Source organism: Spermophilus citellus (assembly GCF_964194105.1).
Source record: "Spermophilus citellus genome assembly, chromosome: 3".
Lineage (NCBI taxonomy): Eukaryota > Metazoa > Chordata > Mammalia > Rodentia > Sciuridae > Spermophilus > Spermophilus citellus.
Genome location: NC_138184.1, coordinates 39,898,701 through 39,925,698, shown reverse-complemented (window position 1 = coordinate 39,925,698; position 26,998 = coordinate 39,898,701).

Sequence of the window (26,998 nt, the reverse complement as noted above, 5' to 3'; positions counted from 1 at the left end):
ATCAGGGAGAGATGCATTATAACTAGTAGAAGCCAATCTCACAGCTGGAGTGCAACAGGAAAGGAAAAAAAAAAATACTTCTCAATATGTAAAAAAAAATGTGTGTTCATAAAACTTCAAATATTTCAATCAAAGTATATAGTACAGCATACACTAATTCTTTTTCACAGATGAAAATCCCAAATAAAGTCAGGTTTTAAAAAAAATCAAAGTACAATAAAGTTCTGTGATCCAGAACATCTTCAATCACAGTCCCTTATTCTGCTCTGTCATCTAATTTCACCTTCTCCACATCAGTGCCTTTGACCTTCGGAGAACGATAACACCAATGACTCTCACAATTATTTGCCCCATTGCGCCAATGTGATTGAGTTTACCTGCAGACCTATCTGACATTGTATTAATAATTGTTTATGCTAGAGGTATGTTAGCTACACTAATAAGCCTTTGTAAAATCTAATCAAGAAACTTAAAAAAAAAAAAAAAGATTTGACGTTGATGTTGAAAGTATTGTCAACTGTACTGAATTTCTCACTGTTGTTTGGGTTTTGAAATTTATTCTACTATTTATGTTTGAAAACAAAATCATAAAGCATATTGTACTTTATAATCTTACTTTTGTCTGAAATGAAAGGAAGATTCCCTCTTTTATAAGTGTTCCTATAGCATAAAATGAAGAAAACAATGTTTTACTTTCACTGATAAACAAAGGTACAGTAATAATTTTAACTGTTGTATACAAGACATATCAATCTATGCTCTTAAACTATAGCCAATATAAATAAGAACATGGATCCATCTTAAAGTAGTCTCAATAAAATACACATCTTTTGAATCATAATATTTCAAGCAAAATAAACCAAAATTATAAAATAATATTCTTAAGAAATATCTCTCCTTGCAAGAAGTATCCAAACTCTTCCACATACCAGCTATGTAATCTCCAGAGAACTCAAGTGGTAACAAATATCTGTGTAACAAAAAAGATCTAAGTTTTTATTTGCCTCTAATAATACTCGATACAAGAATATCCCAACACTTACCATAGCAGTTATGGTTTTATTTTGCCTGTAATTTTACATTTTTTCAATTGAACTAAGTTGCAGGTCTATAATTCCAGGAATATGGAGGCTAGGGTAGGAGGATCATAAATTCCAAACTATGGAGGCTAGGGTAGGAGGATCATAAATTCCAGACCAGCCTCAGCAAATTAGAAAGGCCCTCAGCAACTTAGAGATACCCTGTCTCAAAATACAAAGGACTGAGGATGTAACTCAATGGTAAAGTGTTCCTGGGTTAAATCCCTGGTACTAAAAACTATATATATATATATATACACACACACACACACATATATACACACACACATATATATAATTTTTAAATATATATATATGCATATATATATATTTAAGCATACTTATTTAAGTCGTATAACTGACTCACTTCAGTAGGTTTTGACCATATTCAGATCAAGATCTGAATAACTATCAAGAAGGAAGTTCTGTGATTGACACTGGTGAGCCTGGCGGTGAAGGCATTCAGAGCACCTGAGGAATAGTTTGGCAGTGTATCAGGGTCAAGCCTGAAGGCAGCTTGTCTAATGGTATACTGCAGGTGCCCATGAGGGCAGTGGCTGAAGAGAAGGAAAAGTAGGCTGAGTGTTACTGGCCAATTTTTATCGCCTGCCCAGTGGCCATACATGAATTAGACTTCAGACAGGTAATTAGACCTCAGACAAGTGATCCCTTGACGCATGCTACCCAGATGACAGGCATGTGACTCTTCCTTGCTCTCTGCTACCTCTCAATGAGCTGCTGTTTACATTTTAAGCATCTATATAAGTTGGCAGTTCTTGCTCTCCACATCAGACACCAGCCATGTCAGTCATACCTATTGTCACCACTTCACATGCCACATTGACTCCTTCCTGTGACTTATGTGCACATTACCCTAAAACTATTGTGCACCCTGAGACCTCTATCTGATGTCCATCTTTTTATGCTTATTCAATTTCATGTCCATCATTCCACAAAATCAACATCAAGTTCACTTCTCAGGATGTGGATACTTCAAAAAGGGTGGGGCCAGAGAAGTATCAAAATTTATTTGTCACCAACGAAGCAAATCTGTGTAAATATGCTACGTAAAATGTCAATAAATTGATGATTCAGAAATGGTATTGAATCATGCAAAAATATTATCCACTTTATAAGAAGTTACTCCAAATAAAAGTGCATCACAGAAAATCAACCCAAATACTTTTCAGTAATTACCAAAGGCTCAAAGACCAAAAATATTATATCTAAAGAATTCGAGACCAATGACTAATTAAGATCAGTAAGGAATCAAAGTACAGTATCTTTGAAAGTAAAATTTCAGAAAACGGGAAAACAGAATACAGTTCCTTTAAAATATCTACTTTATGTTTCTTCAAGAACAAACTATTCAAAAAAAAATGAACTACCTATGTCTCTCTTGTATGGAGAAAAACATCTGATTCCCACGCTGTGGATTTCCTCAGCTGTAGGAACTCACTGACATAACTTTTCATGTCACTTTGTTGATGATTCCCATCATTTTGGAAATTTTATTATTTTGAGAATACCAATACATTCTCTGACAAAACTGTTATCTATTTTGAAATAAAAGCATTACATGTATATACTAAGCTGACTCAAATGTCATCTATAATAAAATCTCCTGCTTCGCTAAAATAAGAGAAGCAAATATCCTTCTATGGAGGCTGAATGTTTTCCACATTTTTTTTTTATTTCTGAGCCCATCTCTCTCTCTTTTAAATAATATGAACCACTTCACCCTATGCTTAATTTGAGGTAACTAAAATTTTCAGCTTCCTAAGTAGAAAGAAAAAATTTTAAAATATATTGTCTCTCTTGTTTATAGCCTTAGGTTCTCTTACAAAGTGTCATAATTAGAAAGCATCAGGTAATATATAGCATTATCCTCTTTGAATTTCAGAAATTCAACTTTTCTAAACTTCATCTTTCTTTTATCAAGAAAAAAATACACACACAACACACTCATATTGACATTTATGTATTACAGCTAATTACATGATAAAATAGTACCCTAACTTTACAGTAGCTTATTTGTTAATAATCTTGTGCCATTTTTCCTTAATTTCTGAAATAATAATACATTTTCATTTTCAGAGCAATCATAACCGCTTGGTACTTAATGAGTTTACATTTGAAATAAAATGTACCCCCCCCTTTTTTTTTGGAACAGCCAGGAGAAAATAAGCAAATAAAAATAGCTTTAAGACCCTTTCCTAAAACTGCACAAATGAGAAACTCTTTAAAATTAGGATCCACATTCTAATTTCTGGTGAGTCATCCTCCTGTCTTATAAAACATGATACAAACAGGGACTCATCCTCCAGCTAATGCATAATCTAGAGATTTCCTAACTTTGGATACAAGCTGACGGTCATGAGGACACGAGAAAACCTAAGCACTACAGAAGCAGCCACATAATTTGCTCCTTGATTTATTGCATCTTTGGCAGGCAATGCTCCAAGCTTCCATGCATATATGGGCAATTGGGGCATCTGTGATGAAGTGCTGTTGACAGAAGTATGGCCCGTGGTAACATGATGGCTATAATAAGGAACTACGGGTAAGTCAGACAGCTGTATCAATGGTTATTCTCTGCTTTGATATTTCAGAATGTCAACGCATCATCACAAACTGTCAGGGGAAAAGAACCTGAAAGATATGGGGAGAGGAAAGGACACTTCTAACTACAGTCCCTTAATCAAGCCACTCTATAAGAAATCCCTAATCACTGGTACATAATAATACATAATAATACTGGTACATAATAATACTGGTACTTCTCTAAAACAAAAATGAGGGTCTCTCCAAAAGCTGAATGCCAAGTTAATCAGTCTTAATATGTCATCATCTATTTTGTCTCATAAGAACATTGTATCTTAACCAGTCAAGGTCAACACTGGAATCTTCACGTCAGCACATAAGGAAGTGTAAGGCAATATCACTTCACATAAGAACTTATGTTTTTAATAGCAAACACTGTATCAGAAGAGCCATAAGACATATCAAATTTCAAAGACTACAGTTTGCTATTTTATATGTGGAAACCTAAAATGAGGGAAATATTAATTTATCTCACCCACTCCACTTTTGGTACTGTCTACCCTATAGGAAAAAAACTATAAATAACTATTTTTTTTTATTTGACTTTCCTGTTTTCCTAATCTTTCTTCCTGTGTTCTAATTTATCAAATATTGATAAAGTTTCAGTGATGTCCATCTTTTATAACTTCAAGAAAAATGAATGATACATCTACTGACTTTAATATATTAAATCTATTTAACCAAAATCCTTTAATTCAGAAATTAGTCCACATGATATAATATAGATAATACTTAAAAAGGAAAATTAAGGACAATGTGTAACAAACCACATATAACTTCATAAGCCATAAGAAAATAGTTTATGCAGACTGAAGAATTCATTCACAGGTTGGTTATACAACACTATCACAAACATAAACATGTATATTTTTCTCAACAACAGTTAGAAATCTTAGGAACCAGATGCACTTTTTCTAGCAATTTCTAGCAAAGAAGAAAAGAAGGATGCTATGTGAACAGTAATTTAGTTCTGGCAGTTTAATGGAATAGCCAAACTAAGCCTGAAAATGCTGATGCATTTTGATGCATATGGAAATACAAAGAAATCATTAAATACTGTTACATTCCATGACAAGAACTATGATTGCGTTGAAAATTCAATCAAGTTTCCTTGTCAGTCCAATAACGATAATTTTAACATGTTCATACCAAAAACCCAGTGAACCATGGTATTGCATACAACAGAATGAAACCAGATGCTAAGTCTATGATTTAGAAAATACAAAATATATTTACTATTTATTCATGTTTTAGCTGTATTGTACTTAAGTAAAAGGACCATTTTTAAAAAATGGAATGAAAATTCATATACACCGCACTCTTCTTTTTTTATAGTCTCACACATTAACTTACCCAACAGCATTGCACTTGCTGCTAATGAAAAGAGAGCAGGCTGTACAAATCTTCTTAAGTCTCCTGTGGCAAGAAAACTATTACAGAAATGAATAGAAGGAAGTCTCTGGAGCTTTTCTCTTGCCTTCTTGTTTTACTAAAGGCTGTTAGGATCACACTGAGAACTGTCAAAGCTGAATAAACCACTGGCAATTGGGTTTATACCCTTTGGGCAGCCAAGCTTTCAAGGGGACGATTCGACTTTGTCCAAGCACCAATATATTAGAAACAATGTGAAACTCCCAGAGACTGGAGCCCAGCTTGTAACTATAGACAAAGACACTCTTTGCTGCTGGTGGTTTGCAAGGGAAGGCTTGTCAGAGAGAGTTAATTCAAGCAGCCCGAAATTACATCAACCCTGTGCATCTAAGTACTGTTAATCTGCAGCTTTGCACATTGTATTTCCAAAGCAGTTCAGCTGCAGGGTGGGAGAACAACTGGGCTTACAGAATCATTCAGAAATGTGAAATTTATTAACTCCCATCTTTAACAAGAAAATACTCTTTAAGTTTTATGGGGTGAGGTAGGAGAGATGTCTTTCAAGCTACCCCTAGGAAATTATGTGAAAGTCAAATTCAGATTATTATCTGATAATATCTTCTGAACACAATTAATTTTTTTCAAATAAATGAGCAGATTCATCAATAATTAGAATTACAAAACTAATTTTGCTGGAATTTATATGAGGGCAAACACCTATCTTCAAAAGCATATTTAGTGCTTGCGTTGGAGTATACAACAAAGGGCACTTGTAAGATCATGACCTTCCTCTTCATTTTATAGATGAGTGTAGGTGGGTAAGTCACAGTGAGTTGGGAATTCTCATTTACATAGAAAACATTACAAATGCAATATAAATATGAACAATTTGAAATGCTCATTTTCTCAATTTATGCATAGGAAGACTTAGAAAACACACAGCATAATGCTAATGTTTATCAAATGTTGAATGCATAGACTAGATGACTGTTGTTTTATATATATATGCACGTGCACGCATACACACACACACATTTTTCTGTCACGCAGGCACTGGCTGGCACAAGTAGTATCTGACTTAATAAATTTATGAGTATATTTTCATCTTCCAAAATTATCTGAATTGTGAAAGAGCTGTTGTAACTCATATGGGCATCCAAATGTGAAAAAGTACATATATGGTGAGATTTGTGTTAGTTGTATGTTTTCTGCCTGGAAGAGCAAACATTTTAAGACTGTTTTTTTCTACTTACTAGCTGTATGAATTTCACCAATTTGTTTGAAAATTTGATTTAAACTTCTCTAAAACAGAAAGAATAGCAGCTAATTGGAAGGCTATCAATCAAGATTCAACTATTTTGATCATATAAAAGAGTATGATACAAAGCAAGTTGAACAAATGTCAATTTTGCTGGAATTTTATATGATGGCAAACACTTATCTTGAAAAGAATATTTAGTGCTTTCATTGGAGTATCAGTTTGCTCAGTAATCTTATGTATTATGTGTGTTCAAATGATCCCATGCCTAATTGGTGTAGCATCTTAATCATACACATAACTAGAACGCTCATATTAAGCTATATCACCAAACTACTAAACTTTATGAAAATACCCTCAAGGAGAAGTCATTTAAATTTATGCCCCGAAATATTAAGTTGATGACCTAATTCTATATGTTTATTCCAGAAACATTAGTGATTATGCTTCATTTCCTGTTTAAGGAATTCACAGTAATAAGAGTCAGTTTCACATTTTGAATTACGCTGTTCAATTTCAGGGCTCTCTAAAAATTAAGAAGTCAGTTCACAGTACTATGAATTTAAGCTGAACCCAGTAATCATCTCTTAATTTTACTTAATGCAGTGTGTATATTCACATGGAAAATTAGCTGATTTAGCTGACCCCCGCTCAGGTCATGGATCAATGCACCAAATATATTTATGTATTTCTTCAAAGTCAGACACCAATGAGCCACAAAATTAGGATCCTCTTCTTTTGGGGACTCACTGGTTCCTTGATTTGCCAACTTTTAACTTAACTATTTCCATGCTTTCTTTAAAATGATGTTTACAATTAGTGATAGTGAATACTGCAACAGTTTGCTAGGTAAATATTTTACATTTTGTCTATAAAATATTTCAGTAACTATTCAGTTCTTTGAATTACATACAAGGAAAATCAACATATAGAGAAGTCTACGTTGAATCATCTATTACTTTACAGGTACCCCAATGTTCAAGTTGCATTTATTATATCCTAAACATGAAAAGTCATTCAACAGCAGCTTTGAACTTAATTTTCTCTTACATATATTTTAAAATAGAAATTTCCCATAGGCTGTTTTGTTTTCACTTTACACTGTACTAAGAATTACTTCTTAGCTTTGTAAATAATCTCCTATGAAAGTGTTTTAAAGAAGTCACATGGTATTGCAATGTGTAGATCTACCATCATACTTTAAATTCAATCAACTGACTTGGATATAGGGGAAAATGGGTATTTGGCACTGCTGACAAAATGTCAATGTAAGCAAGCCTGAGAAATACTTTGTAAATCTGTATTATTTATTCATTAACACAATTTTTTCAAACTGGAATTGTTGGGCCAAAGGTGATAAGAATGTTTCAGATGGGCCCTTATGAAATTTTCTAATAATTCATATTGCATTTATATAATAATGCCAGAACATATTATTTATAACACCGTATACACATCGACAGATACACAATAGAAAATTACTAATTAAAATACATCATGACTTGATTATTTATACTTATTGGTAAATTTACATTACATTAGAATAACCATAGAACAAAGTGCTTCCATGCGTTTTTACAAATTGCTCATTTCCATGAATTTCTTTTGGTATAATGCTATAATGTTCTCTCTCTCTATCCCTTACACTTTAGTCAATGTACGAGACCTAGCAACCTTTTACATTATGGTTTCAGTGTTACACTTAGGATGGCCTTGGTTAAGCCTGGATTATATATTTGTTAATATTTAGAACTTTGTTATTTATGAATCAGTATTTGACTTGGGTTTTGTGTTATCATACCATATGAAGAAGAAATAGCTGAACTACTACTTTTAATCATTGGTATAATTAATTTTTTGTTCTGATACCATTTGAGAGAACGCTACTGATGTGCTGATTTTACGTTGAATTTTCGTATACCTTTGTGTTTGATCCTATATTACCTAATATATTTCACCGATTAACATTTACCTTGTGCCATGTCAGTATCAACCATTATAATTATTAAAGCTTTATAATATGTAACAGTGTAATCTTCCCTTGTTTCTCTTCTTTTTTAAAACTGTCTTGACTTCTTGTTTCCTAATTATGTCAATAAATTGTATATATGCTCCCATTTTTTAAAAAAAAGTTATTGGGATAAATTAAGAAAACAATAGTTTTCAAGAGTGACTCTATAACATAAAATCTGAAAAACAAATGAAACTTCCTGGTCAAACTGTTTTAGGAAACAAGTTTTTGTTCTTTTAATTTTCTTTTTTTTTTGATAATTGTTTTAATTCTTTAATATTGATTTTAAACTCCTTAAATTCCTCAGACCCCTTGGAAGTTGACATTTTTTAAAGTGGAAAAGTCAGTATTCTAAAGTTTCTAGATTCATCATCTATTCATATATACTCCAATTTTCATTTTAATTTATTCATTTTTAAAATATTTTTGGCACCAAGGATTGAACCCAGGGGTGCTTTACCACTTAGCCACATGCCCAGTTATTTTTTTCTGTTTTATTTAGAAGTAGGGGGTCTCATTGAATTGTTTGGGGCCTTGCTAAATTGCTGAGGCTGGCTTTAAAGTTGCTATCCTCCTGCCTCAGCCTCCCAAGTCACTAGGATTATAGGCGTGAGTCACCATGCCAGGCAGTTCTCATTTTTATTATTGTATATTTGTGTCTTCCATTTATGTCCAAAAAATACTACATTTCTGTAATAGAATGGAATATTTATATATATATATATATATATATATACACACACACACATATATATATAATTTTTATTTTTCTAATTCTTTAACTTCTATTATAAGCTTCATACTTTCTCCATGTTTTGCTTCCCAATTTCATGAGTCAAATGTTTATTTCTTTCTTTGTCATTCTTTCTTCAATTCTGTAGTTCACTATGGAAAATGTGAAAGATGTAGAAGGGAAAAATCATAATGTAAATTAACCATAATGTCATCAATAAGAAATAATTACATTTGTTATGCGGTAAATAATAAGAAATTTCTCTGTCTAGAAAGTTTGTATGGGCTTTCAGGACAAAATAAAGAAAAATTTGAAAATCTAACAGTCATGATAGTTCAGCTAATTATATTGGGAAAATTGCCCTCAGGTAGGCTTTACCCATTTATAACTCCTCCATGAGGGGGTGAGAAGATCTGTTTTTCTATACTTTTCACAACACTGCATTATTTCCTGTTCTTATTTATTGTCTAAAAAAATTAGTTTCTGCTTTAATTTTCATTTAATTACTCATGATAACTAATATGCTCATGGACTATTTGTTTTGTGATTTAGCTGCTTATCATTTGCTCCAGATTCTGTTGGAATCCTAATTTTCTTCCATTTTAATTATAAGAATTCTTAGGAGAAAATATATATATTAGCAAAATATCACAAACATACTTCTGGATTTTTCACTGGGGTTTAGAAACTGTTGGACAGATCTCACATATAGAGGTCTATCAGGCTCCCCGATGTGCTACTTCTGTCCTGTCTGTTGGGGCTGTCAGCATAGGATATAGGATATCTGTATTGAATGCTATAGATTCTAAATGGCTCCACTCTGAGCCTTCACACCTAGTCCTCCATTTTCTGAATTAAGCTCCTCCTACTCTCTCCACTCATTGTTGTCCATCACAGAGCTCTGCTTTTTTAAAAAAGTGAAGCTCTTGGTGACTTCCATAATCTTTATTCAGGTCCTATCTTTACTACCTGTGAAAATCAACCCTCTAAATGCTAATGTCTTTTAGCTGTATACTGCCTTTTGCAAATTTTTGGCTTAAATGTAGTTTCCCAACCTCTCAAGTTTATACTCTTTTGTCTAGCCCCCATAGAAAGAAAAAAAAAAAAATCATTTCATTTCTGTAGCACTTGCTTAGGAGATATTTAAAGAGGACGTCATGCTTCCTCATAATTATTTCTAGTCAGCTGAAGTCAATAAAGAACTACTACCTTTACCTATGAGGGAGTCCTTTAAGCCAAACTTTCAACAGAGTGAATAGAAATCTTCCTTGAGCAACCAGCAATGGGACTTATTTTAACCAACTATGTGCCAGCAGTCACATAACTTCCTGTTCACAAGGTTGCTTTTAATCCTTACATAGTATAACCACAATGGAATTCCCTCCTCTTCCAGGGCTTGAGATCCTGGTCTGACCTCTCATTAAATATTCAGTGGGGTTCCCCACCCAGTGATGTCTGTTCCCTTGGCTGGTTGCAACCCCACTTCCATCCCCACCCCTGAGATCTGGGGTCTTTGTTTTATTGCCTATGAGACAACCTCCTTGATTCGGAGGCACATCATAGATTTAATAAAAACCTTTATTGGGGGAAGGCATTAATAAACATAAACATGGTGCAAAAATGTTTAATTTTGAGCGACAGCCTAATGTAAAACTTACTGAAATGTGAAGGAAAATAGACAGGTATGGCTCTAAGGTCACAGGGCTCGAGTCCTGAATCCATCACTTTATGTTGGTTGATTTTGGAATCTCCCTGGACCTCAGTTTTTTCATCTTAAAACAGAGATAATTAGAGTAATTAAATAATTCAAATTAAAGTCCTAGCTTAGAGTTTGGCACAAAATAATCACTCAAAATGGTTGACTCATATAATTTATAATTATAAATTAAATGTTGAGGATTGGCATCAAAATTTTGTCATACAATAGTATAAACCATGGATCTGATGCTGAATGATTTACGGAACCTATCCGTTACCTTTCACGTGCAAAGATAAACTAAATGCTATAGAAAGAAATTTTGGAATCCAGAGATAAAATTGCTTGTTATAGGGAAAGTTTGGACTGTCTATAAGCTCATTTCTCAGACTTTCAAAGAGGTTTCTCACAATGCCTTAAACACTTTATCTTCCTCACCCCTACCTGAAAATATTTAGCAAACACAAAATCAAGATGACAGGTGGCTGGCTTCTTTATTTTCCAACTACATGTTCTTTATTGGACTACAAACTACCACAATGATCAAACCTGAGTATTCTATAATATTATCTCCTCTGCTGTCCAGAGTTTCCTCAGGTGTCTCCTTTCCTCCCTGTCTCTGTCTAATGAAGTGTAATAAAACATCTGTACAGGTCATGTGGGAAGTACACATTCCAAGAAGTACAACCTATAGGCTAGAGTTGAGAATATTCTATTTTTTCCTTTGAAAAGTTGCAGTGAACTCAACAGGGAACTATTTAGGTTTGGGGTAGCAGTAAATTATCTTGGAAAAAAGTGGAAATGACTGGCTCTTCAAGTTCCATTCTGCTTTCTCATTACATCACTATCCCATGGCTCATCTTTTATGACTGTAATCATTATGACATACTTAAAACCTCCTGAGTCAACTCAGTAAACTAAATCATGACCTCTGTGTGAAACTTTTTTTAAAAGTCTCACCAAATGACTGAAACTCTCTCGGTAGCTTTGGTTGTTACTGAATATTTTCAATTAACATAATTTCCAGGAAAAAGGCATAAATTCACATTGTTGGCTCAACAGAAACTTTTTCCAAACACTGGCAAATACTATACCTCGCCATTCATTTTCTTAACATTCACGAACTAAAGCCATTCATTTTCTTTATAGCCACACAACTGAAATGAATATGGGGTCTATGAGAATAATCTATTTAGGCTTGCATAAAGATACTGCAGCAGAATAAGAAGAAATGAGAGTGGGCACACACACACACACACACACACACACACACACACACAATGAAAGCACATGTAATCTCCTGCAAAACAGTTGCACAAAATTGTTTAAAATGCACGACTTTTCAATGAGCTTTGTTGACCCATATTTGTAAAATCATGGACAAACAGGGGTGGGTAAAAATCTGAATTAAGGACAGGAGGATTCATGAATTATTTCTGATTGAATTCCTTAAGGTAAAAATCAGACTGGAGTCCAGTTTATTTAATTCTGGGATAAGAGCTGCCTCTACCCCCATTTAGGAGACAATGACACCAGAAAGCCTGATTTGAATCAAAATATTCCAGTGCTTTGCTTTGTAAATAAGTACCTGGGTACCTCATTCTTTGCTATGGCAAGGGTATTAGCTTAACAATGACAACTTCAAATGCTGAATATTTGGTTTTCACACACTTTTACTAGGATATGTTTAATCCACAGCAGATGGAATTTATCTTAATGTTCATCTATGTCTATCTGTATATTGCTTCAAGTAACTACACAAGAATCTGTTTGTTCCAAATTGCAGTTTTTGATACATTTGAGGATGGGACATCTCAGTTTTTTCTTAGATTCATAAGAATCTAAGAAGTCTTGAAAACAGAGTAACTCCTCAATCCAAATGTTTTCCAAATAGCTCACAATCACTTTCTAATTAGATGCACGTGCCCATTGACCCCCCCCCACACACACAATTTCTCAACCTTTGGAGTAGACTGGAATTCTCCACCCTCATCTGTTCCTCATTGACCTCTGTAATGTACTTCTTTTTATCACATCAACTACTAAAAACTAAAATTTTGGAGAAAATAACATCATGAAAGGGATGGTAGCATGGCTGAATGCTGAAATTGTAAACATACACCAGCAAGTTATTTGTGCAATGTTTGACAAGCAGTGCAGCCTGTAAAATGTTTTAAACATCCAGGGATGTCCCTGTGGGTTCACTGAAATCCTTTGAACTGTCTCACACATGCCTGGTATAGAAACCCGACCTTCAAACAACTGTGTTTTATCATGAAAAGTCAAGATATTTTATGGTCACTAATAGAAATTTTTGTGTCCTATTGTTACAGGGCTGAGGCTTTCTGAGAAACTGAGGCAGAACAAAGGGCCCCTTTCAAACTCTGATTCTTGTGATCAAGTCGAAAAGATTTTAGACATGTCACTCAGAGTAGCAGGCATGAGTTTGTTGAAGGGATAAGAAAAGGGAAAGGGGACACTCTGAAGCAAGAGAGTGGGTCCTCTCAGAGAGGAGAGAGACAATGTGCCTCACCTGCAATCCAGTTTTATTGGGGATCTTTTGACCCACAACAGGATGATGTCAGACTTTCAAGTCCCCAATGCCACAAGTCACTTTGGACCATGCAGACGGATTCTGATTGGATTCTTAGCCACAAATCCTTATAGATTTATGGTTAGAAGGAATTATCCTTATTTCCCCGAGCTCTGGAATATGTTCTGTTGAATGAGTCACAAAGGTCTCTCCCTTCAGGGTGACTTTTGTTTTCTTATTGACATGACTGCAGGTCTGCATTTCTCCTACAGATAACAGGCAGTTTGCTGAGGAATGTGACATTTCCTGTCCACTCTAGCCAAGTGGAGCTACAGGGAAATTGCTTCTTGTAAAAGAAAGCATGTGGGGTTCAGCACAGCAGGACCATTTTATAGAATTATTCCCTTAACCTCTTGCTCCCTCCACTTGCATCTCTCTGTCCCCTGCCACTACTCCAAGTGGAATATCACCTTGGAAAGCTATGACAAACTCTTTCCTTAAGAAAAGGAGAATTAGATGAAATCCCTCCTTCCCCAGCAACACACAAAACACGATTGGGAACTGACTTCCTACCTTTCTTGCTTGCTTTGTTTTAAACATGGCACAGGGGAGGAAAGTGATATAGGAGATGACAGCTAAGGTTCTTAACTTCCTATGAGGTGTAGAACAGAACAAAACCAGATGGATAATGCAGATAACTACCCCAAGAAATGGGGAGAGGAACGGGGCCTCTAGTCTCTAATATTCTCCCTCTCCATTTCTCCAAACTAACTAACAAATATGGTTCAACCATGTGATTTCTTAACCATCAGGGGCTGTCCAGGAAGTCCTTGGCATACCACTGGATCCAGAATCACCTCGATCAATACCTAAGCCAGGGCAAGACAATACCAGTAGGTGGTGAGAAACTAAGCAAGAACTTGGATCTACCTACCTTTTCCAGTCTATTCCTAAATTCCCAGTCAGCCAGCTGCATAGGCTCATCCTAAGCTTTCATCAACCCTCATGAAACTTAATGTTTTGGATCCACTCATCAAGTTATGGTGGTGGAAGTGTTCACTTTGTCTTTATTAAATGTCCACTGCATGTCACTTCTGTATGTAGCACATGCTAAATACTATGAGAATGACTCAGAGATGGAACTCTTCTACAATTCAGAGAAGGAAACATTTTTGAGGTTTCCCACAAGTAAATGATCAATCAAGTTCACTCATCTAGTATCCTTGCAATGAGACTCATCCTCCTCAGCTCCAATGCAGCTGCAGAGATGAGACCTCCAAACTTCTCTTAATGAGGCCAGACCTGGGAAAACTTGGACAGCCTGGTGGAATCTTCCAGTCATGCTAGAAGAAGGTTCCAACAAGGAGAAGGGAGTGTTTCCTACCATGCTAAATTGTACTTGAATGTATCTGGAATCAGTATAGAGAAAAATCATTGATTTTCCAATACTTGCTTTATAATCAATAATTATGTAGTGCATTTATAGTGCTCTTTTATACTGTCTTAATAATACTGCCAAGTCTGAGCTCCAATTTTCTAATATTTATACTTCTTATTTTTTTTTTGTCTTTGCTAAATAAATTGACTAGAACCTACATAGAGGAAATTTAGACTATTCTTGTCCATAATGGAAACCCTTCTAGCATTATACTATTAAGTGAATTTCTAACATGTACCAACTTAAAACATTTAGATATTGATACAGTTCATATTTCTTTCCCATTTACTGTCAATTAAATATGCAATTTACTTTTCTGTGGGTCTGTATCTAAACAAGTTAATTTCACATGAAAGTGTACTCCATCATAGAAAAAACCTGCACTATAATAGGAAACATAGTTTACTACTAGTGCTTTACCGTTTTTTTAAACCATAGTGATGATGTGACAATAATAACTCAAGACAATGGTTATTTATGTATTTGTTACTTTATTTTAATAGTCAGCATTTGAATTTATGGCCTAGCACTGACTACTATCAAACTTACAGCTTGAAACTTTTATTTGAATGAGCTTGTTTTAAAATAATCATTTCATATTAGTGTTCATAACAAGAAGTATTAGACAATTAAGTTTAACAAAAGTCTTTTTCTCTTGATCTCAAAGGCAAGCAACAAACAGGTCAAACCCAAATAAAATAAACAGAATACAAAATTGAAAAAAAATCCATTAATTTAATTTTGCTTCTTGTCAGCTATGCTGATAACATGAGGGGTGGTAGAAACTGTTTAAATGAGGTGATGAAATACCCCATTTGTTTAGATGATACAGTCCATTATTAGTTTCAGTTTATCAAAGATAAATCAAAGTGAATGGTGAGAATACTTTATAGGCATATTTACTATTTACGTAGTTGGCAGATTGCTAGAGCTCAGGAAAATTATTACAACAGCTCTAAACAATGGTTTGAAAGATTAAGGTCTTTTTTACTCCTATTTTCTTTCTAGTATTTCAAACTATATGCTGGCTTTAGACATTCTCAATGTAGATATTATCAATTTACAGTATCTTGTTTGAATGTCTTTCAACCTATAGATAAGAATTAAGATTCTAAACCAAAATGAAATATCATTTCTGAAAGACAGTTATTAAAATACTGAGATAAAACTCTAATAATTGAATTTGACTCAGACTTTCTAAAGGTTGATTATTCATTCTTCATCTAGAAAGAAACTTTGTTTTTCTGTAGGATTTTATCTTTAAAATAAAATAAATGTGTCAGGATCAAATGTTAACATACTACTGAGTCTTATGAAACCATTTCTTTAAGAATCAGTGCAAAGAGCTAGAGGAACATGATGAAGGCTGATTCAATTTATTTAATTTCCTAATATTTGACTGGAGAGAAAAATTTCCATATTTTCATGAAGTTATTTCTACTTTCATGCTAAGCATCGGCATTAATTCTGTAAACTCTTATTTATGTGTGACTTCTTTTACACATGTGATAGTCCTACTCGGTTGCAAATTGTATTATAGTAAGAATTATATTATAGTAAGAATTATATTATAGTAAGAATTATAATAAGGAGGAGGCAGGTTTAAAAATGATAATGTTCTAGTAGGGAAAGGAGAGGAAGGAGTGGCCCACTCTACTGATCCAGTTGTAAGTATTTAACAGAGGACTAAGAAGTGACCTTGGGAAAACTAAATACTTTCCATTATACTTAGCTTTCCAATAATTGGGAGTGGGTTCTTGGCCACCAGAGCAACATATTTAAAGCAATCAATAAGTTAGGGAAACTTGTTCACAGTGATGGATGTACCTTCTGCTTTTAAGGTATACATGTGTAATAGTAAAAAGTGATGCACAATTCTGGTAATTAAAGAACTATTATGCTAAACAATGTCTCTCAGAATAATGTTACAAATGATCTCAGATAGTTCTGGTTTCTCAAAGAGGGATGCATTAGTGCAAATGCAAATCCCAGGTCTTCAATGGAAGCACGCCTCAAGGAAGAGAATCTGTTTTATACTGTGGTCCACAGTATAAATGGGTAACCCACTTAGTCTTGATATTCTCTGTGCTAGCCTTAGGACCCTCAGTGCTTCCTGTATTTAGACTGTCCTTACCCTACAAGTTACCTAACTCAGTTGTGGTTCCCAAAGATACTTTTCCCTTAAAATTCCAGTTCTGTTTCAGAACTTCATTCTGGTTATGACTCCACAACAAATTTATTGCTTCCTGATTCCAAAGCACCAGGTCCTGTCCCTTTGCTGAGCTTCATAAATCTTCCTACTTGAACAATGAACTCTCTTGGTGTTATAATAGCTCTCACCTGTGTCTGCAAATGGAGAACAATCTCCTAGGAGGGGAAAATCTCTCAGCTATAATCCTACAGAATGGCCTTAAATGTAAAATTGCTCTCTTTCTACCTCTATAAGCTCACATGGCACAAGACTCCCTAGATCCCAGAGGATATGCATAAGATCTTGCTGGAAGGGTGTGCTGCTTGGCTTAGCAATTACTGCAGGCAGTCTTCTGCCTCTGAATTTCACCATCTGGACCCCTCTTATTTCCATTCCATTTCTTCCCATATGGATCTCCCCTTATTCCTTGAAATCTGATAATGGGTTAGTTGGCTACCCAACATTGTGCACTGGTTTTCTTCCCCCTTTGGTTCTATTATCTAGCCCATAATTCTTCCCTCCGGTACCCATTACCTACTCCACTGCTAAATAAAATGTCCCAGGAGAAGCTTCACTAGTTCCATTCAGTGTGCTAATGTACCACCAATACAGGGGTTCCATAGCAGACACTACTTGATGAAGCAGTTTGTTTAAATCAGCACCCTGCTTTTCAGATCATCTCTGGTGTGCTATGTCACACAGACACCCCCTTTTAATAAAGCTGTTAGAATTCTTTGGAATGGACATGTGCAGGCTAATCACTATCCAGCTGGAAAACCTATGTTTCCTCATTCCTTTGCAAATTCAGTAGAACTAAGCCTTCTAGATCATATTCTTTACTTACGAATATTAGCTTATACAAATAAAGGGAAATATCATTTTATGAGGTGATCACAATAAAAAGCCATATATTTTACAATTAGGGGCAGTGAACAGCGAAAATTGAGATTCAGACAGAACATGACCATCATTGTCAAACAGATCAAAGTTCAAACTTGATTGAATGTATATGGTGCCACATTCCTGGGCACACATGTGGGATTAATAAACAGAGAGCTCCTATACTATTGATGTTATTATTCTCATTTGTTACTGACAAAAACTCTGTGTACCTAATGCAAATGAAACAATTGCTTCCAGTCAATGAAAATGAACACTTTTCCCTGTAATATAATCCCAGGATAGAACTAGATTCTATTGTCAAATTATATAATAACTGGATAAGCTATTTTTCCAAATTATTGCAGAGAAGTTTACAACTGAAATAAAAATTCCAATAAATATTAAGCTGGAGAGGAATGGCTTGGGATCAGCAATCAGAGAATTGGCTAAATATAAACCATAGATATTCACAATATTGTTTTTCTCTCCTAACAGAACAATATGCAAGGATATATATATTTTTCATTACAAATAATCCAAGGGAAAAAATCCATTCAAGGTAAATGAAACCCTATTACATTTTCTGTAAGGGGAAAAAAATAAAAACCATAATGTTCTTCCTTTAAGGCCCTGAGATTTCATAATGCAGCATTACAAAATAATACCTACTGGGATTGCAACATAAAATACAGACTCCTCAGATTTATTGTTTTATTCCATGTAGCTAATAAAGTTATTTTTAAAGTGATTTTACAACCAATAGTTCAATAACACAAATGCTTTTGCTTTTAGAGAATCACAAATAATACAAAATATCCAGGACAGAAACCTAGAAGACAGCGATTTACCATCCCGGTGTTTTCCTTCATTCAGAAATCTATTTAAATTAGCAAATCAGAATGAAGTGCAGTGCTTCTAACATACAGGAAGGCATGCTTCAAATAACAGGACTGAACGTTACTGTCAAATAAAAACAAATGAAGATGCTGAACGAATTTAAAGAAATGCAATTGTTCCTTCAAGAATTTTTTTCCCCCATCTGTCAGGCCAAAATGATAAGAGAAAATAACTTATAAAATTGTAGAACATCACAGTGTTTCTGATCAAAGTAAAAAAAAAAAAAAAAAAAGAAATCTAATCACTATTTCCCCCTCCAGCTGAAAATGCAAGCAATGAACACTTTTATTTCAATGTGATATTTTTCAGGGTGCTGAAAACAACCTTCAGAGGTCCTCACTCTGTCCCCTCTCACTGGAGGGGATGCACCCAGAAGTCCTCTCAACACAGGAAGGAGACCTGTTGCCAACTGCCTCCTTTGATGGACATAGAATTGGATCACAGCTGGGTACAGAGAAAGAGCCTCTGGCCGGTGAGACTGCCCGGGACACCTGGAACAGAGGGGATTTTATTTAAAGGCACCCCATGCCCCAAAGGTAAAGTGGACAATCTAAGAAAGAGAAAGGGGCCTGCAAAGCACCAGCAGACCCAGAGGGGGCAGAAGTTTTTCTCTCTTGCTGGGTTCTGGTTTACCAGCCTCCAGAAGAGCACCTACCTCACAAAAAAGCTCTTGTTGATTAATTATTAAATGAGCAAATAGATGAACATGAGCTTACCAAAGGGAAGACTTACTCCTGCCATCAATTTGGCCAATGGAATGTTTTTCAAAGATCCCTTTCATTGAAGCACGAAGGGCAGATTTAGGGCCATGAGAGTTAGGCAATGTAATCACAGGCGGCAAATGTTTAAGAAGCTGTTATTGAAAAAAGCTGATTTGTATTTAACTAGAGTCCTGGTGCAGGATGTAAAAAAAAAAAAAAATGGGGATTTCAGGTTAGATCAATAGGTGAGGTAGTAAATGTTATGTGTATAAGAGGGGTCTAAGGCAGATTCTGGGCTATCAACTTACTTACGTAAGGGTGTGGATGGTGAGACTACTCATTTAGAGGGCAGCAAGGCAGGAAGCACATTTATGAAGAAAGATCTGTATGTGCTTCATTTTCGAGATGTTGATCTTGAGGTGCCTTCCGGGTATCATAGAAAAGGTGCCAAGTTGGTTGTTCAGAAATAGCAACAATTAACAATAGCTAAATTGTGGAACCAACCTAGATGCCTTTCAGTAGGTGAATGGATTAAAAAATGTGCCGTGCATACACAATGGAATATTACTCAGCAATAAAAGAGAATATAATCATGGCATTTGTAGGTAAATGGATGGAGGTAGAGAAGATAGTGAAGTTAGCCAATCCCCCAAAAAAACAAATGCTAAATGTTTTCTCTGATATAAGGAGACTGATTCATAGTGAGGTATGGAGGGGGAGTGTGAGAGGAATAGATAAATTCTAGATAGGGCAGAGGAGTGGGAGGGGAAGAGAGGGGGTATGTGGTTAGAAATGATAGTGGAATGTGATGGACATTATTATCCAAAGTACATGTATGAAGACACGAATTGGTGTGAATATGCTTTGTATACAATCAGAGATATGAAAAATTTTGCTCTATATGTGTAATATGAATTGTAATGCATTCTACTGTCATATATAAATAAAAAAATAAAAAATAAATAGCAACATGATGTTCACAAAGATGTTTGGTCTGGGTTTTAAATACTCTGTAGAGGAAAATAGGTTCCTTACCACTCTTCTAAGAACAGAAGGCCTGGAAATACTGACTTCTTTCAGATGGAAAGCAGCAACTCAACTCACAGGAGGAAATGTGATCAATATTCATGTTGGTTGCTGGCTAGTGCTGTTAGCTGGTAATGTGTCCTACTCCCTGTGGAAAGTTAGTTTATGGTACAGATGATAATTTTATTTTTTCATTTTATAGTTTCTTTGCTTAGCATATCATCTTATAATTTCTGTGGTTTTAACATTGTATTTCCTGGTGAAAAAATATTTACATATACTTGGGAAATGTTTTATTATACAAAGATAAATTGACTTTCATGTTCCAAGACATCCTGGGCTCACAATTAGTCTAATGTGTGAGGTGCATAGTAGTAATGACAACCTCCCTGTACACATGGTACACTCTTTGTAAGGGCATCTATAAAAGTGAGTGTTTTATAAATTATTATTTGGCAAACACTTTGTCAAGCATTAGTCTTTTGTTCTCAGCAGTATCTTTTTCCAATAGTCCCATTATAGTTCAAAAACTCAAAATGATCCCAAGTGTTCTCTCCTAAGAGATTCCATAGAGTTTGTCAATAGTGAAAAATGTTCATTACATTACATCTTGAGCAAACTAGTGTGTGTCATTTATAACTATGTCACAGTGATCATTCGGGAGAAATTTCTCATCTGTATGGAAGGTTACTGTTGTCTTTCATCCTTGTGGTGGTACTGGGTCCATAGGAAGGTATGTGAATAGTGTTGGTGGTTTGCACATAGGTAGTTAAGGATAGGGAAGGGAAAGAGTTCCTACTACTTCTCCTACTCACTGTTCCTTATGCTTACCAAATTAACATCCAGAAGTATCTACGATATGAACCTAGTTATTCATATAAAAAGCATTTAAACCTGAAGTTTTGTTCTGAAAAAGTATAACAACAAAAACACTCAGTGCCATTTGTAAAAAAAACCAAAATGAATGTTGCCTCCAGGAGTCCACTAGCTTCTGTATCCCTCTGCCTTTAGGGTACGCAAGAAATCTCTTTATGGTAACTTTATATGTTTCTTCTCTTTGGTAATTAAAATGGATGCATGCCTAGAATTCCAGTGGCCCACATTTTAAAAAATATATAAATTAAAACAATGGTTTACTAATAGGGCATTATGTAAAAATGTGGATGTGTAACTGATGTGATTCTGCAATTTGTACTTGTGGTAAAAATGGGAGTTCATAACCCACTTGAATCTAATGTATGAAATATGATATGTCAAGAGCTTTGTAATGTTTTGAACAACCAATAAAAAAATAAAAAATAAAAAAATAAAAAAAACAACGGTTCTGGCAAAGATAACAATCAAGTAATGGGCAACTTCACAGCAAAACTACAAGAACAAACTCAGAGCAATGTTAGAAATGAGCACTAATATTAAAGTTATATGTTATCATTGGGTGCAAAATATTAAGAAGGCATCAATATAAAAGGGAGTACATATCACTTAAAATAATAAACCATATTCATTTAATTACAGGTAAAGTGTTCTGCATACATAACAAATGGTCAACAAATGCTATCTGTTTTAGTCAGATTTTTTGCTGTTATAACAAAAAATCCTGACAAGTAAAATTTTAGAGGAGAAGAAATTTATCTGGGGACTCACAGTTTCAGAGATTTTGGTCTATAGATGGCGGGTTCCTTTGCTTTGGGCCCAAGGTAAGGCAGAAGACAATGGCAGAAAGGTGTGGTAAAGAAAAGAAGCTTAACACAGGACAACAGGAAGCAGAAAGAGACTCCTCTCATCAAGAACAAAATAAATACCCCAAAGGCACATCCCTAATTACCCACCTCCTTCAGCCACACCCTACCTGCCTAAAGTTATCACCTAGGTAATCCCTTTCAGAGAATTAATGCACTGATTAGGTTAAGGCTCTCATAATCCAGTCCTTTCCTATCTTGCTTTCTTGCATTGTCTCACACATGAGCTTTGGGGGGATACCTTATATCTAAACCATAACATTCTGCCCAATGGCCCCAAAAGCTCCTGCCCATTTCACAGTGCAGAGATATATTTAGTCAATTTCCATGAGTCCCTATGGTCTTAATAGTTTCAAGACTGCCAAAAGTCCAATTCTTCAGATTCCTCTGAGACATGGAACAAATTCTCAGTCTGAGTCCCTGTAAATATCAAAAGCAAGTTATATATATGCTATACACACACACACACACACACACACACACACACACACACACACACATACTTCCATTCCAAAAGGAAGAAATAGGGGCAGAGAAAGAAGGGATGGGACCAAAGCAAGACTGAAATTCAACTGGCAAACAAGTTCTAGAGCTCAACATCCAGTATCTGGGGCATATGACATTGTGATGTTCTCTTCAAAGAGCTTGTGTAGTTCTCCCATATGGCTTTTCTGGTTGCAGTGCATATGGCCCCTCTTGGCTTTTTTTTCTGATTAATTCCCATAGCTTATTTTGGTGGATGTTCCATGGTACTGGCATCTGTGTATCTCAAGGGCCTCCACTGCAGATTTGGCTTCCTCCTCACATTTCCATAGGTTGCCCTTTCAGGGGCTGCTTGCAAGGCCTTCAATCCTGCTGGAATTTTTCTGGCCTCCCATATCTTCATTTGAAATCCTGTTGAAAACCTCCATGAACACAACTATAGCATCCTGCTGAACCAACAGATTTGATTGATGCCAAGCCTTCAGGGTGCCTGGATGACGGAGCATGGTGAAATTTTCTAGGCCCTTCTGTGAAAGCCAAGTACCTCGATGGTCCATTCTCAAATGAACTTTCTCTTTAACACCCTTGAGCATCAGATGGGTTTGGTTTTCCCCAATCTGGAAATGTACTGTAGCCATCTTTCTTATTTTTCTGGGTAAAATACTTAGTAGCTTCTCTTTAGTGGCTATATTCTCTTTAACTACTACAACTCCTTTAGGCCTAGTAACAGTTTTCTGGCAAACTGAAAGTCTTTCAAATTTCCTGCTTTCCTTTCTGCTCCTGATTGTCATAATATACTTGGTTAAAAGCCACCAGCAATATCCGTTCCAATTCCTGAATGCTATGCTGCCTAAAAATTTCTTCCACCTGATTAAGAAGACCATCATCTTTGAATTGAGTCTCACAGAAAGTCTCACATGAGCAGAATGTAGACAACTTTTTAGGCAGAACACAATACAAATTGACTTTACTTTGATTTTCAATAGAGTATTTCTTCTCCTATAAAACTTCATGAGCCCAGTCTTTTTTGTCCACATTCCTATCCACATTCTAAATCCTCTGAACTCCCCCTAGAATGGCCTGTTAAACTCCACTTACAATATTCTAAAGCTCTTGCAGCTTGCATTACTAAAATTTTCAAATTCCTACCACAAATTTCAAAAAGTTCCAAAAGCTTTTGAACCACAGGGTCAGATTAGTCATAGCAACAACCCCACTTCTCAGTACCAATTTCTGTTTTGTCAAGTTTTCCACCGCTGTGACCAAAAGACCTGATGAGAACAATTTTAGAGGAGGAAAAATTCATCTGAGGCTATGGTTTCATAAGTTCTCAGTCCACAGACAGTTGGCTTCTTTGCTCTGGGTCCAAGGAGAGGCAAAAGACCACTGCAGAAGACTGGGAAAGAGGAAAGTAGCTCAAGACACCTTTACCATGGACAAAATATATACCCCAAAGGCATGCTCTCAATGGCCCACCTTTTCTAGCCTCACCCTACTTGTCTACAGTTACCACACAGCTAATCCTTATCAGAGAATTAATGCATTGATTAGGTTAAGGATCTCACTACCCAATCCTTTTACATCTCAGGTTTCTTGTATCATTTTATACATGAGCTTTTGGGGAACATCTCCTATCTGCACCATAACACTAGTTTATACTCTCTTATTTAACTCTTCTAATTCAATTTCATGCAATAGTCCATTTGGCTCACAAATTAATTTATAATCCTGAGTAAAGAAAGAATAAAATTCCATTAATCAGAATTTTAAAATAATCAAGGTAAGTTTAAACTCTTTCAAATGTGAAATAGAATTTTCTCATTCTGTCTTTCATTTACAAAACTAGAAATAGTATCATTGCATGTGCAATAGAGTAAAAATATTTTTACAAATGCAAAAAAAAAAAAAAAAAAGAAAAAGAAGAGTTGGGGGAAGGACCACCAGGGTTCTTCCTAAACATTTCCTTCCAAAAATATTTAAATATTTGCTTCACAGTAGTAGAAAGAAAGAAAAAGAAAGATGGAGAGAAAGAAAGGAGAGGGGGAAGGAGAATGAAAGGGAAGGAGGGAGAAAAGAAAGAAAAAATAAAGATCTCCACTTTTAAAGGTTTTGAAGTTACAAAATACCTTTTATGTTCAAAGGTGATTTTCATTTTTATTATAGACTATATATGGAGACTAGCACTAGGAGACTCTGAAACAGCCTGAACAACTATTGAACCTAGGAGGATGCCTGAATTCACATATTAAGCAAATAAAATTAATATATTAGTGTTTAGGTTTATTTCATTCACTCATTTAGTTAGCCCTAAATCAGCTCTCAGCATGATATATTCTAAAGTTGGTATTAGAAACTGAAAGCATTGTCCCAATAAAATGGAAAAATTTTACTTAAAGATAGTGAGAAAAGCATGAAGAAAAACTAGTTTTTGATGGAGAGAGATGGTTTCTGATATTAGTCCTGCAACTTAGTATTCTGTGTAACTTGTGATCAGTAGACAATGACCTAAATTTTCTTATTGGTAAGATGGGATTAAGGACAACTGACTTTGAATTTGTAACAAGAATTAAAAATGAAATAATATATGTAAACCTTATGCCATATCTAAGTATTTATCTATTGAAAAATTAAGTATTGAGCACATAATATTTCAAGTCACTATCCTAACAGTGTGGAATATAAGAAGACAGATATATTTGCTAGATATGTTCTTCTAGACAAGAAGAAAGCATCCAAGTAGACAAATGCATTTAGGAAACACACTTTTAGGAATACAAATTAGGAGTATCCTTCAGAATAACTGGCTTGTACTGTTCACAAGCGTCAAGAAAAGAAAGACAAGTCTCTAAAGGATGGTTTCACAATAAAATACTAAAATAATGGGAAATTGGATGCAGGTGTATCTTGACATTGGAAAAGTAGCCAGAAATGATATTACTCATATAATTAATGAATTTGAATGCAAAGTGTGGAATAGGTAAATATTAAATAAATATTCAATTTTCTGATTTTGATTATTATTCCATGGTAAGAGGAAAGACACACCAATGTATTTAGGAGGAAAGGGAGAAAATGTTTCCAATAATCCTTGAATGGCTCAAAATATGGAAAGAAGAATGGAAGGAAGGATAAAAGGGGGAGAGAGAGCAATAAAGCAAATGGGAAAAATGCAAATACTGAATGTATCTTGGTAAAGTCTAGTTACAAGTTCCTGAGTTTTTGTTTTCTGTGAGTTAGAAATTATATAAAGCTACAAATGTACTTTGAGAATGGAAGAAAGTTTTTTTTTTTTTTTTAACAAGCATTTATGTCTCCTTTCCCTTTCTTTACTGCCTCTCTGGAGTAAATTTTGCAGATTGCATTAGGAATTTCAGCAATAGAAACAGGCATGCTCTTGTAGGTGTTCCATATTGAGTAATGCAGTTCTACCTCAATGGATTTAAGGAAATCGATAATCTGCAATACAGAACTTTAGGTAGAATTATGTTTTGGTTTAAATGAGTTGGAAAATGTCCCTAAACACTTTACACAACTCTGAAAACTGGTGTTTTGTTTGGAAACAAATTCAACTTATAACAAATTCTGAAAATCATGTTGACATTTAAAAGCTAAAGAGCCAAACTCACTTTCATGATCTATAACAACTGAGAGGAAAGAAGAGCTTTAGATAGCAAAGATGCATTTGTTTGATTATTTAAGCATTTCTTGGATTAGATCAGCATGGACTCTGCCATCACAACTGTTCGAGGTATTCACTTCCTGATTTCTTAAATTAATAGAATCACACATAAATGCACTGGTGTCAACTAGCAGACTTAATTTTGATTATTTTAGACTAAATATGCATGCACACACATATTAATACATGAGTTTGTGCACATTTTAGGTTGGACAACCATAAATACAAACCCAAAAGAACACATACAAACAGACTGAAATTTTCTAAGAATGGTAAAAACTATTATTTCAAATAATCATGAAATAAAATTTCTAGCTTTGACTTGTGAAAATGGTACTTGAAGAATATGAAATCTAGATGATTGGGTTGGGGCTATAGCTCAGTTGGTACAGTGCTTGCCTTACATGCACAAGGCCCTAGTTTCAATCCCAGGATTTTTCCCCCGCTCCCCCTCCCAATCTAATGCTCTTTATTTTAATTGTTTTGTTTGGGTGCTGTTGGCTGCTTTTAATCTGCCCCTTCCCTCACCACACACACAGAGGCAAAGAAGATCTGGTCTGTTTAACTCAGATTTTTAAAAATCCCATAATCAAGGCAAATGGTTTCTCCAAAATTTACTGTCCTATATGTTGAGAACAGCTTTATCTTTTATATCCATTTAAGTATTCATTTTTTTA